Below are 14,441 nucleotides of genomic sequence, written 5' to 3' on the forward strand. Positions count from 1 at the left end.
TTCAGATGAATTTCCCTTTGTATGTGCCTATTTCTCTCTATTAATTATAGAAAAAGCCCTGCATGTTTACCCTATTCAAATACTTGGAGTTTTCATTCTCCATGAAGTCACCTTCTAGCCAGGAAGTTAATATTAATTTAGTTAATCAGTATTAATACGAATGTTGTTTGTGTGATTGTGTTGTAGTTCCAAACATGCTTGAAATACATCACATCTAGTCACAGAGGTTTTTAACAGTTTAGCTGCTCTTTGGAATATGGTGCAATTACATTTCTGATGCCTGCATATGTGCTGGCTTTTGTTTGTGTTTTCCTTTGAAGAAACACAAATCGTTGACTATGTGGCTCAATACTTAGATATCTGTAGTGTAAGGGTGTAATCTTCCCTTTTTAACAGATAGGTTCAACTGTGCTTGTTTGTTACAGATTGCAGCTTGCTTCAAGGGTCATCCCGTTGACTTGGATGGGAATATTCAAGAATAAAGTGCTATACAGTGCAAGAGGTGTCAGAAAGCAGCTCTGTGTGATGTAGCATGGGCAGCTTAGTGTTAAAGCCCTGAGCCGAAGTCTAATCCTGTGATCCAGATGAAACAAAATGTCAGAAGTGTTCTTCCTGCCAAAACTCTGAATAGCTTCTTTTATCATTGAGTCCTATGATCGTGTTGGCTCACAGGCAGAGTTGCACAATGTACTGAGCAGCAGTAAGAGGTACAACCTGAGCAGAAGAGGAGCTTCTCAGCTCTCAAAGAGGAATAAATACTTCAGTGGGGTTCCTTTGAGCATGAATTCTGACAAACTTATCTTTGTATTTATTTTAACAGTAAAACAAGTTGAAAGTTGAAAAAACCCCCTGCTTTTCCAGCTTTAAAGAGTAGAAAGAACTACAGAACATGAAGTAAAGTTAAAAGGAACTCCTTGAATGTTGTTAAGGATTCTAAAAGTAGTCTTTAATTGTTGCCAAAACTAATGCAGCTGGAATTTCCGTGGAAAACATTAGTGCAGTAGCCAGTTAGTATACAAATACCTCCAGTTTGCAATAGATTCCCCAGCCCCCCCCAAGATTGTTTGCCCTGTTCTCCATGTGAAAAAATGTGTCCATGTTTAACACTATGCTTAAGATTGAAACAGTCAAACATGAAGTCTCATGGCAATACTAGGAGTCACGCGGTGCTAACTACTCGGTGTTGCGCTGAGAACTGATGGCTTATTCCAGCACCACCACTGTTTGCTGTCTTTTTAAACCTAAAAAATAATCAAATTTGTTGAAGAGAGAATTCCCACAGCCTGCAAATAATTCACAAAGTATTTAAAACCGAGAGCTTTCATAGTGTTTTTCAGGGTGATTTAGCAGCCGAGATGAACACATTTCATATCTTCATAGCATGAAATATTCATTACTATTACTCAAAAGGTGTGAAACCACAGATAGTATTACCAGAGGCTTTCTACCATTTTGAGTACCGTAAAGCATGCTGTTAAAATAGGCACAATGTTTCTGGCTTTAACAGTATGCCACTTGGGACAAGTAATATGGTTCATGATAACAGAATTCTCTGATGTAACATGCTAGGGGCAGATTTCTAATGAGGAAAGCTTTATTGATGAACTTACTAAAACATGCATTCATGTCATCAGCTTTGGTATCCCAAGTACAATAGCTTATAAATATTCAAATAGCCAGTTATGGGACACAGCTGTACCACTCTTTCATGTCTAGTAGGTTTCCTTTGGCCATCCAGCTGATGAGGAAATGCACATTGTACACAAAGCAGTCCCTTATGTGCTTTTCTAGTGTAATGTAATTGTTATTAATTACACCCTGAACAGTACTAGCAATTGACACTTCTGTACAAAGTTAAATGTGCAATGTGTTATGTGTTCAGGAAAGGGGAAACATGAGGTTGTCATTAAAGCCATTTTTAGCAGAGCTGGAAATAGGACGCAAATCCAAGTGTGGCAGACCCACTTGTTTCATCCACTGAGAAAGAACTCGCCAAATGGGTGAGTTTGGCTTTGTTGCCTTGTTCCCTTCGGCAGAGGAGGATAGGCCTCTGACCCCGGTTTCCATATTTTAGCCACCTTTACTGATGCTTTAAGAAAACTGGAAAACTATCCAGACTGAACTGCAGTTTAAGTAGCCTCTTCCTTCTGTAAGGTAGTCTAAAACCTGTGGCATTTGATCATTCCTAGAGGTCTTGGCCACTTAAGCTATTGTTTCTTTTGTAAAACCATTAAAAAAGGATGTAACCCAAACTCTTTACATGCACTATTCGTGTGTCAGTATTTGGTTGTTGTGCATCAGGACTCTCTTTTTTCCCTCCCCCTTAGTCCTAGAAAAGAACTTAGCCTGGTAATTATTTATTTTGCATACTGAGAAAATATTGCTTTAAAAGAATGTTTTACAGTGTAAAGAACATTATCACCTCTCAGTAATGACAGGATATGAAAAATGTCACGTGTTTCAGTTGTTTGTCACACAGTGGTGGCTTGCATACTGGGTTAGTAAATACTAAGGTTGAGTAGCTTTAAAGCAAGGAGTCGCCTTTCTTTAACATCTTGCTTCATTTCTATTAAGACAACTGGTACAAGCGTCGGTTCTTACTAGTTCCTCTGTTGCTGAACAAGTATCTTTTTGGGTGGGATGAGCATCTTTGGTTCCAGTGGGTAATCTTAGCTCTCTGGTTTGGCAGTAAGACCTTTGGTGTCCAGACTAGACTTACAGTTTTTTGTTACTATCACATCCAACACAATGGGATCTTGAGAGGCTTAAGCAGGACAGACATACTAAAAACAACTTTTTGAAATAGTGAGTATTGAGAACTGCAGAGAAGGTGTAAAGGGAAAGCTAAAAAACTGGATGATCTTTTGACATTAAAAAAAAAACAACCCAAAACACAAACACACCAAAAAAGTTTTTATAATTACTGACAGAATTTGTCTGGCTGTGGAGTAAGACTGTCATTTGCTTTATCACATAAGATATTAGGAAAAAATGTTTGGAAATGGGGCATTTCCAATGATGTGTTCAGTTTAATTATTAATTTAAGCAACAGTAAATCTCAGATCAAAGAGAAGGCCCTTGAAAATTCAGCTGTTCCTAGAAGAAAATCATACCATGAATCACCTGGAAGAATAGCTCACATAGAGAGCAGATATGCCTCAAGCTTCAGAAAAATGAGTGCAATAGTAATGCAATAATATGAAGTCCTGCTCCACTGCTACTAGTTGGATTTTCTGGTATGTTAATGCATTTAAAACGCATAACCAGTGCTTTGGTCGTTCTGATAACGTATATCTTAAAGTGGACTCTCAATCTGTTCTGCATTGCCCACTGTTTCAGCACAGAAAAGGCTCATTTGTCTCTACACTATGCTCCTTGTGCCTGTTCCTTTAGGTTGCAATTGTTTTCCTTCTTCAAGTACCATTCCACAGAGGGTATTCTTCTGGTTGGGTGGCTTTTGCTTGCTACATCAGCTGCCTGCTAGCCCATATACTGTTGCAGAGCCTTCAGTTTATTCTTGACATGTCCTAGGCATTGCTTTTATAAGGTCTCTCCTTTTCCAAAGAGTTTTGGAGTACAGTGTTCCTGAAATCTGCCAAATATCAGTTTGGGTTTGGGTTTTTGTTGCTGTTGTTAAATTCATTCCATATAATGCCTATTAGTTTCCTGAGGTATTTGATGTCTTGAAGCTCAGACCAGCTGCCACTGAGAGGGCCATGGCTTTTTTAAGATATTTTTTTTTTTCTTCCAGCAATGAATAGTGCACTTGTCCTTTATTTGTAAAGGGAGCAGGGGAAAGGTGATAGTGAGTGAAGGGAGTTTCACAGAGCTGGAGTTCTCCTTTCGTAACTTTGAATTCTGGAAAGAGCTGCCTCTGTTGCACCATTTATTTATGTTGGACCCCAAACTGATAGAAACATGAATCCAAGTAAAAATATAAGTCTTTGCACATAACGGTAGCTTGGTTAATGGGGTATGCAACTTCAGAGGGATCTGGTTTATATCTTCATTTTGCAAATGTAAGTTTAGTTTGATCTGTTTGGAACATTATCAAAGCTCTAGGGAGAGTTTGCACTGAGTTAATCATGTGCTTTGGTTGGTATAAATTAACTTCCCATTTTGGTATGCTATAATCCTGATGCGCTAAATGATAGCTACAACTGTTTAATGCTCGCTGATTGAACGAGCGCAGGAAATTGGCACGAGGAGGAAACTACTTGCCTTCAGTATGTGAAATGTATTTGCCACTTAGCTGAAAATGCTGACTTTGTTGCCTTCGGTTAGGTTTATTTTGCATGTCAAATAATTCCCCTCTCCTCCTTCACAAATTTTAGAGGCAACTGTAAAATGCTGACTGAATGGGCTGTGTACATATGGCATCTGAGAGGTTTTTTATTAGCTTAAACTAGCACATGTGTTTTCCTGTGAGGAGTATTAAGTGCCTGGACTACAGGTTTAGTGTGTGACTGTTTTTGCAGCTGTGTGGAAGAGCATGATGCGTATTCCCTGGAGCAGGCCTGGGAGAGAGCTCAAGTATGTTGAGGCAAAAGCAGGTTGTGTTTATGGGAATGTCAAACAGAAATATGGCACTTGAACTCTTATCAACGCTGAGCCTGATACCAGTAACTGAGCAGTGGTCGCCCAGGTGTGTGAAAGGAATGCCCCCTACTTCTAACCGCGCAGGATTGTGTTTCAGAACTTGACAGCTCTATCCTGCAATGCTGTCCTGCCAGTCCGGAAAAAATGAAAGTTTTCTTTTTCCCTTTGTTATCTGGAGGTGGTTGAAACCAGTGTTAATCCATTTGAAATTTAGTTCTTGTTAAACTGTTACTGAAGAGTACAGTCATTGCCCAGGCCAGAAATCTTACTTTTGGAGGATGAATTTTGAAAATATGCTGCTTCTAGAAAAGGAGGGTATCATGAGTATATGTAGAAAAGAGGTAATGTCCTGCTTTTGGTGACCTTTCACTCTTCTGGAAATGTCTTACTTGCAGAACACATACCACATCCCAGACAGGTCCCATAAAGCCAAAAACCACATAGAGGAGCTGGAAGGGTAGAGCTAAGAATCCTGAAGCAAGGCTATCTAGCACACAGTACCATTTTGTAACTCCATTTTGGACGGAGGGCAGGGCTGGGAGGGGAGGGGATGTCTTGTCTACACAAGAGAGGTAAGAAGTTAGAACTTCGTCAGAGTTCCTCTTCAGCATACTCTGTACCTGCTTTTGTAGGAGCTAGTTGTTCAAATAGCTCATAATAGCTCATGGGATTTAGATGTGGGGGCCTCGTGATGTTGCTGTGCATATCCAGCTATACTTTGATCCCCAGTGCTACTATCTCATTGTCTTGAAGCATTTGTGTGGGAGAGGATGGTGAGAGTAGTGGGTTTCTCTGGAGCGGAGTTAAAGCCGTATGAGAAACCTGTACCTGAATAGCAAGTTGAGCTCTGATCTCCCCTATCGTTTCAGTCTTCCTGACTCCTACCTAGCCAGGGAACAAAGAAGGGCACTGCTACAGCTTGTGGGTGTGTTTTCTCTTTGTTTGGACTCTGGATAGTGCCCTTAAGTTGAGAAATCTTCGTAGGTCAGAATGTCTGGGCTGTGGGTAAGGTTGAGATGATGGATATGCAGTGCTGTCAGCTTTGGAGGAGTGAGACTCCCAAAGAACTAGTAGGGCTTCGGAGGTCAGGTTTATTGCAAAGTGGCAATGTAGATATCCTTGGTCAATTGGTGACTGTACGGAGAGAGAAACAACAAAAAAGGAAAATTAATTTTATGAAAGCTTATTTTCTTACAGTCCTTGTTTTGCAAGTTTCTAGAGAAAGAAATGTAGTTTCTAAGTTTTCTACTTTATTATAAAAAAGTATTCCCTTTCATGCCTTAAATCTACAGACGATTCTGCAGACATACACCTTGTGTTTAAAAACACTACACATTAAAAAAAAAAAGGAAAAAATCACTAAAATTTAAATATAAAATGAAACCTGGCTGCAGTTTGTGTAAAATATGACTCTGTAGAAAAACACCATTTGTCAAGAGCAAAGATGGATTTAATGTGAAAGATAATTGAAGACTAGAGGTTTCTAGCTTCCCATCCTTACCAGTCTTTTTCCTCTTTTCTTCTGCCCTTTCCTAATACAATGAAAAGAGATGAGTAAGGAGGAAAAAGTAATATTCATAGAAAGCCGGAAATTATTTTCTACTTTTCAAAACCAGTGGAACAAAAATATTTCTTCATCAATAATCTTTCTAATTTCTGTTTTAAAATGTATTGTTTCTTCCTGGCTGCTATCACAGTGTGGCCTCAAACAAAAAAAAAGTACATTGGTGTGTTTGAAACCACTAGATTTCAAGTGTTGCGGTTACCAAACTGTATAGCAGGTGACCAGAACTTGGCCACTGCATCTTAAAAATGCCATCTACTATCACATTCCCTTTTAAGTATGCAAAGTGAAGCTATTGCAGGTTAAGCTGGGCTGATAATGGCCAGATTCTTCCTTTTGTGTTGCTCTGCTTTCAGGAAAGAGATATTGTACGATATTGATATTCTCTCAGAAAGTAATAGTGTTGTGATAGTCTAAGAGTATAAGAGAATCATGGTTTACTGAAAGACACAATAGCTTTTATGGCCCTGTCATTTATAGCCAGAAAAAAACAGACATACAGTCTCTTCATGGGATCCCCCAATAAATTCAATGTTAGCTGTGGAGCAAAGGGAAGACTTATGAACTGGTCGGTGTAGGACATGGTGGATATGAAGTAACTTTTTAAAAAATGAGTGAGGAAGGGTATTTAATAAAAAGCATGCAACAAGACACTTGACAGGATAAAAATAATCAGATCAAGGAAAGTAGCCACTGTATAAATACTGTTAATATGAAAAGTTCTCTGTAACATAAAGAAATAGACTACTTGGCTCAGACTGATTTTTTTTAATTGTCTGTAACAGTTCCTTTCTACTCGTATTAGCATATTGTATGTACTAATGAATGAGTGTGCATCTCTGTGAACTGTGTGTATGTGTGCTTAATCTTAAGTAGGTGAATAGTTCTTTTCAATTCATTGAGATATAAAATTAAGCATATGCTGCACTGGGTAGAAGCCAGAGCATTTTTCACTTTGAAGGAGAGGGTCCTGTATGAATTCATTCTAGAGACTTTTATGAAGCCCTGAATAAGAGGTTCATGAAATAAACAGAAACGAGTGGGGGTTTTAATAATTTTTGTGCCAGTGTTAACATGTTGACACTTCCTTTCTCTTGCCAAATACTTTGGATTTAAAGTCTAGCTCTTGAGCATACTTTGTGATGGGGGAGAACTTCACACTAAAACAAGTATCGTAAACTAAATGTGCAAGCCCAGCTTAATTTACTTCTGTAAATTCCTGGTGGATATCATCAGCAAGTAAGTTCAAAAGCTAAAGACGACTGCGTTATGAAGAGACTTGTGCAGGGGTGACGGTGTGGAAAGTTGTTATAACGCAGCCGCGTTCTGAGACCATGCCTTCATGTGCAAAGTTACACCACTGACATCTGAGGCCTTTTGTAGTTGGTGGAAAAAATTCAACTGCCTGCATTTGGATTTGGCCGAAACCTCTAGGGAGAAGAAAGCTAAGAAATCAATTAAAGGCTTTTTAAATGCACCTAAGGGAGTTAGGTGCCCGACTCCTATTGAAATTCAATAGGATTTAGTTGCTTGGAGTCTTTGGAAAATCTCAACCTAAAATTGCAGGCCTGCAGTATTCTTTATTGGTCCCAGTGCTATTGTTCTGTGCTCTCGGCACCGATTAAGGGAAAACAGAAAAGCTTCAGCACAATCAAGTGTTCTAAGTCCGTCTCGTAGTAAGTGTCCCTTTTTTTTTCAGAACATGAACACTTATGTAAATATTATTTAATCTTAATTAAAAACATTAATAAGGGGACTTTAATGATGTCCAGTAACTTCTTAGGATTAATTATGGGGCTCTGAAGATAGAAGTGTGATACTGATACCATGTTTTTTGTTTTTTGTTGCCTGTTTAATCATTTGGTGCCAAATTTGCTAGATATTTATTATATTCTTTATGCTAGATAAAGAATTTTAGCAAATGATACTAGGCTCTTTGAAAGGAAGGAACACGAAGTGTTCTGGCTTTAAACATTTTTTTAAAAACTTTTCATGATTGTTTTTCACTTGAAAAGATGCAATTTACAAGATCTTTGGAAGTGAAGAGATTTAAGTAGGGGGAGAAAAATCCCCAATCCTAAATAGCACTTTTGGCACTTGTTGTTGCTCAGTAAGTGTTTATATATATGAAAAACTATTTATCTTTTTATTTTTGATCTGTACTTCATCAAGTTGGGATTTTTACTTTATTGAGCTCGGTGTCTGTCTTTGTTTGCCTAGGCCATCTGATTTTGCTGTTCTGTGTATCTTAGAAAACACAGTACAGCTTTCAGGAAAAAATCCTGCCTTTCTTGACAGAACAAAGAGGGGCCTCTCTATACAAAGTGAGTGAGATTAGAAGAAACAGTTGCCTGCTGTTAATTTGCACAGACAAGTGCTGCTCTGGCTATACACAAGTGCCGTCTGAAGCATTTGCAAGCCCTGATGTGTCAGGTGAACAGTGTGCTGTGAAGTGGACTCTAGCTCTGTCTGAACTGATTTGTAGCCTGCAGTGTTTCCTTTTTTGCATGCTACCCTTCTCTGAGTGTAAATGCAACCTATTGCTCTACATGAGAGAGACATTCCTGCTTTTTCTTGACCTTTTGGTGGCTGTAGAGGATATGCTGTGTCCCTGCTTGAGAAGATGCTGAGCCTGTTTGTTTCCCTGTTGCCCAATCCAGGTCCACAGCCCTTGGCTGACAGCAAGTGCTCCATTTGTCACTTCTCATTAGCATCAGCGGATCTATTGTCCCCTCTCTTGGCTACTTCAGAGACCTCCTTGTCATGACTTCTGAACAAAACTTTTGGCAGTCCTTGCTCCACTACTGCTGCCTGAGATTGCGAGGAGGTTTCCACTTTACTGTTGGCGCACTAGCTGTGTAGCAGAGCTCTTCCATTGCCTTGCCTTACAAATAGGTATCAGTGCAAGTAGTGCCACAGGAGTCTTATAGCTGAGGTAATGCTGGTTGGCATGCAATCCCTATACAAGCTATGGGAGAGCTTATTTCCTTGTTTAAAGGAATTCATGGGAACTTTATCATGCTTGAAGCTAGAGTCTGAAAGAAGCCAGATTTTGAAAGACTTGTGGGAACAATGTGGTTGATGCCTCCAGTGAGGATAATGTAATAGAGCTTGTGATATGGCAGAGATGGGTAAGAGTCATATTCCCAGTAAAATGTTGGGATGGGAGGAAATTCTTACAGTACAAGAACTGTGTGCTTGTGAGGCTTAAAGTCATCCCCCTCGTCAATGCCTCTTGTTTTCCTGTGCTTGTTATCTCCCTTTCCTCTTAGAATACCATAGTCGTATGCTTTGCCTCCTTGTTCCTGAAACATGTATTTTTACCTGTCATGTTTATTGAGTTCATTGAAAAAAGTCTAGACTCAGAGTAAAGGCATTCTTGTTCCTAACAGGTTTCAGATGACCTCATCTAGTCCTCCCACATCGAATGGCTGTGTGAACTTCTGTGATGCTCCATGACCAGTTACAGCTTTGAGGTCTACAGGCAGAGCATCAGGCAATATATTCTCTACAGAGATGCTTTCTCAGCCTCCAGAGACAATTTCTTTATCTGTTAAATAGCTGCTGTTATGGTGTCATGTTCCATTCTATGTCAGGGTTTTGTAGTGGTTTTTGTTTCCCCAAGCTATTAATCTGTCTAATTGCTTAAAAACATGTCCTTCAGCTAAGTTTAGGGACTCTGTCCTTGCTTTTGGAGTTCCTACTGCACTTTACCTCGCAGTGTGGATGTTGGATGCCTCCCAACATTGGATTGTAGCTCTTCCAATCCAGTGGGGATGGAGTAGTAAAAGAAAGGCTTTTCAAGATGTATTTATTAGCAAAATAAACCAGATATTCATTTTTCTAATATACTTGTGTGTATTTGTTTTCATAGATCTGACTCCAGTCACACAGCTGACGAAGTCTGGTTCCTCCTTCAATTCAGTCACAGTCCTTTTCATAAGTAACTTTTCCTTGTTGTCCTCTTGATAGAAGGGACTTTCTTGTTCTTTTGCCTAATGGCATCCTGAAGTTTGTCAAGGTGATAGTTAAAAGTGGCCTTACCCATAGCAGGTCCAATTCTTCAGTGTAAGTCAAACCTAATACATGGGCTTTTCATCACAGCTGTTCTTTGAGCTGTTCTCTGTGTGTTCCCTCTGTGGGCTATTATGAAACTGTGATTAATCCATGGGAACTGTGGAGATATGGGCTGTAATGACAAATAGCATGGGTGTGTTTGTGAGGGGACTGCGTTTTTATGGATCTTGCCTAAGTTCTTTCATCAGGTGATGAGAGCTGTACTTTAGCCACATGATTAAGTTATGACATGTCTGTCTCGGGCTGAGGATAATTTTTATGTTTTGATCGCTCTTTCATTATACTTGAAGCGATTCCCAAAACTGTTCATGTAGTACCTGATCAGCTCAAAGGAACTTCTGTTTCCATGTCAAAACTGTGAAAGTGCGTAGTGAGATGCACAGGAGAATCTGTCGTAAGACTTCTGAAATGGATCCCACATGCTGACCCCACTCCTGCACCAATGCACCAGTGAGGACTCAAGCTCCTTTACTGGTCTTCATGAGAAATACTTCATTCCCTGGCGTCTGCTAAATGGCTAGCTGGAGATCTATTGTAGTTTCACCACGCACTGTACCACAGTAGAAAAGCCCAGGGCTTGTTACACTACTCTCATCTGCTTATTCCTTACAGTTGAAAGTGTTGTGAATTTACACGTGAGGAGTTGCTTGCAGCTGGATGGTTACTGACACTGACAGAGTTCTTCAAGAAAAGTGATCTACATGTGTATCTCATGTTCATCTTCTCTACCTTTTCATCCAGAGTTAATCTGGTATTTGGCTGTGTTTGGATTATGTGGCTGAGAAGGCATGAAGATGGCATTAACCCTATGCCTGGGCTGAGGAGGAAGGATGGCAGAAGTGAGAGTACCATGTACAAATTGATAATTAAAAGGAAAAAAAGTCTCTTCTCCTAAGCAAGAGGGCTCCTGTATGCCCACACTGCTGTCACATCTCAGAGGGCTCTTTTTACCATGTCAATATAAGTTTTTTATCTCAGTGCTGTATTTCTGTTTTGACCTTGTAGAAAGGAGATCACAGTTAAGTTACATGCACAGTGCAGTTCTTGTGTGTCTGTAATTTTAACCAGGAAAACTCCTCCACTGAGCTTTAATCCCCACTCCCACTAGTGTTTTGCAGGCAGTTATTTTCTCTGTATTTTAATTTTTCCCTTGCGCTGAATGTGGCTTTTTTTCTTATTTCACTCATTCTTTACATCCTCTCTGTCTGCTCAGCACTTCATCCTTCCATTTTCCTATCTCAGCTTCTCGAAGCGATGTTTCAGTCTAGCTGATTCTTTGTGAGAAGCGCAAACTTTTTTACAGTACACTTAGTAGATAGGTGTTAAGTGGACAATTAGGAGAAAGTATCGAAGAAACAGTGGACCAAATTGATCCGTAGTGCAACTCAGATTTGTTGGAACTCTCAGGTGTGAGGCATTGCTGCTTTCTGCCAGGGTACCTGCTATTAAATGGAATTAGCCCTAATTATCACCAGCAGAAATGAACTAAGGACCAGGTTGGCATCCTTCTAGTTAATGTAAAGTTCCATGTTAAGCTGTTAATCATGAAAATATAGGCCATAAGTCTGTAGCCCAGGAAGGCATAATTTTCTAATGCAATTTTCCTTGTTGTCTGCAAGTTTCTGGCCGCTAGTATAAGTGTATGGACAGAAATTCATCAGCCTCCCCCACCCCCCAGAGACTACTTTTTAGACTTACGCAACACAAGATATTAAAAACACTTTTGTCTGTCACATAGCCACGGGCAGGGGAGGGGGAATTTGCCAGTTGCTAATGGATACCTGGAGTTTTTGTGTATGACCATGAAGAACAGCTTGTGCACTTTCACCCCTGATGTTCCCTGAATAACTTGGGTCTCATTTAGGTCAATAAGCCTTTATCAAAACGTCAGGAGTGAAAAATGTGTCTTGGTGTAAGCCGACTGGTCGTTCCCTCCAGTCACCGGCGTCTATAGGACAATCAATGTTCTCTAAGCTTGTCTGCATGTCACGCAAAGAGCTGGATGACAGTAACCATTGACTGCGTGTCTGTCACATTGTCTTTGGGACAGCCCCTATTTGCATACTTGCCGGTGTGCCTGTTATCCAATGAACCATGGAGGGCCTTTAAAAAACATAGGCGCACAACTCCGATGCAAATTCCCTACGCAGAGAATACACGCTTCTTTAAAGCACAATCCAGGCTTTCACTTTCTACCTTCTTGCTATAAAACTGAAACTGTGATCCTGACAAGGCCACGGTGCCTGGTCAGAGTGCTGTTTGTGGTTTCATTGTGCTAAAACCTAAACTTTTCTCTGGGTTTTTCTTTGCCTACTGAGATAATTTTGTTGTTGTTCTTTTGCTTTTGGTAATTGCTTTAGGGGATATCTGAACAGTATTATCTGTGCTATCACATACGATGTGAAGCTATACATTCCTTCCTCAAATTAGTTATTTTGAATGAAAGACAGTTTTTGCTCCCTGTATGGTTGCTATTGTCTTTTGTTAAGGGAGTTTCCTCTGTGGTAGTGATGAAAGGAGATGTACTAGCCTCCTGCATACAGAAGAGTACTTGGATGTTGGAGTTTATTGACTATGTCTGTGAAATGAATACAATCACCTGATCGGAAAAGATGGCCTCAGGTGCTTTATTTTGCTGTGACAATTCAACAGCACCTCATGTAAAGCAGGGATCATAATTTTGCCATTCACTGTAGGTTTGTAAATGACATTAGGTGAAGTTGGACGAAGGGAGAGTTTCATTGCGCTTGAAGCTTCTGCCATAAGACACAGGCTTTCCTTAAAGCATCTGCTGCACATACTGTTTCTTTAGATTTATGACATTCATTATGACTTTATTTTATTGAAATATATTTAATAATAGTCTTTTTTTTTTTTTTTTTTTTTTGAAAAGGTGAAGCATTCTGGTAGATCCTTTCAGAATGAAGCTGTAGAATTGGTTCTTGGCTGAGTCAAAGGGTCTGAGCTTCATGTTTATTACAAGCAACAATCTGGACAGTTTCATTATATCTTGAAAATCTATCTGGAATACAAGTGACTATAAACAATTGTGATAGCTGTTCTGCTGCATCTGACATCTTGCATAGGTTATGAGATTGTCAAAACAAAGGGCAAGTGTCCTGGCTGATGTTCTCCTAGCTTTTCTAGAAGCATCATTGAGTCAAACTTCAACACTATAGTGCCCTGAGATGAACAGTTTGTTATGCCATCAGGAGACTGGCTTTTTAGAGCCACAAAAAGGTTATAGCAAAGTCAACAGATACATAACATTTTTTTCCCCCTCTTCTTGCTGTATACAGACCTATTATTTCACTCAGTACTCAGGGCAATGTCCCATGCATTTTTGAAGCTAATTATATGACTCCCTTTCATCTTGACTGGACTAGGGTTGTATCCTGGTTATTTCATTTAATTTAGAAGATAATCATAGGTACCATCCCCTTTGCCAATCTGTTACAAAAACCAGCAGTGAACCCTGCAGAAATGTGAGGAGGCTGGATAAAATGTTGAGCAGTATGTTGTCTTCTCTGCAGTTGCTCTTTATATTAAATAATTCTATGAAATAAGCAGCTCGTTCTCTTAATCTATGTAACTGTGATACCTTATGATTGGTTTTCCTGCTTTACTCTTTCCATATGCCGTGTCTTGTATGTTTTCAATTACAAGCCACTGTTATAATTCCAATTAGTAGATCTTGCTGTTGGGTCTGATAGAGAATACAACCAGTTATTAGTCGAGTTGGCCAATAAGGGGAGTATTGCAGCTCCCTGATACTCGAGGAAACTATGCTGAGTATGCCATGCTCAACCAGTCTGTAGGAAGCAAGGTTTATCTACACATTGACTAAATTCCAAATACGACATAATTGTACCTCTGTCTAATTAACAAGAATGTCAGATGTCTTTGACACCTATCACTTGTATGGCGTTTCCCAAGTCATACCTTAGCATAGGTCTGTGGTTAACACGTAGCTTGATACCAGCAGTGCTTCAGGACTAGATCTCTGTTTCTGCTGAAGTCTCTAATTGTTGAGAAGAGGATGGGAAAGGCATGCTTGAGATCTCACTATGTTTTCAGTGCACCTGGAAACTGACCTATTGGTAATGGCTACTAGAAATCTTTCTTCAATCCATGTGAGATTAAAGGAAGACTGAAAAAGTATAAATAAGTGGGAGGCTAAGCTGATACAGTAAATTGAATG

General features: G+C 39.6%; 1 protein-coding gene across 6 annotated transcripts in view; it reads left to right on the plus strand.

The window, feature by feature from the left end:
• KCNQ1 (potassium voltage-gated channel subfamily Q member 1) overlaps positions 1-14,441 on the plus strand; it is a 422,193-nt gene that overhangs the window by 129,530 nt on the left and 278,222 nt on the right. The gene's annotated exons all lie outside the window — the stretch shown is intronic.

The sequence above is a fragment of the Haliaeetus albicilla genome, chromosome 16, assembly GCF_947461875.1.
Source record: "Haliaeetus albicilla chromosome 16, bHalAlb1.1, whole genome shotgun sequence".
NCBI lineage: Eukaryota > Metazoa > Chordata > Aves > Accipitriformes > Accipitridae > Haliaeetus > Haliaeetus albicilla.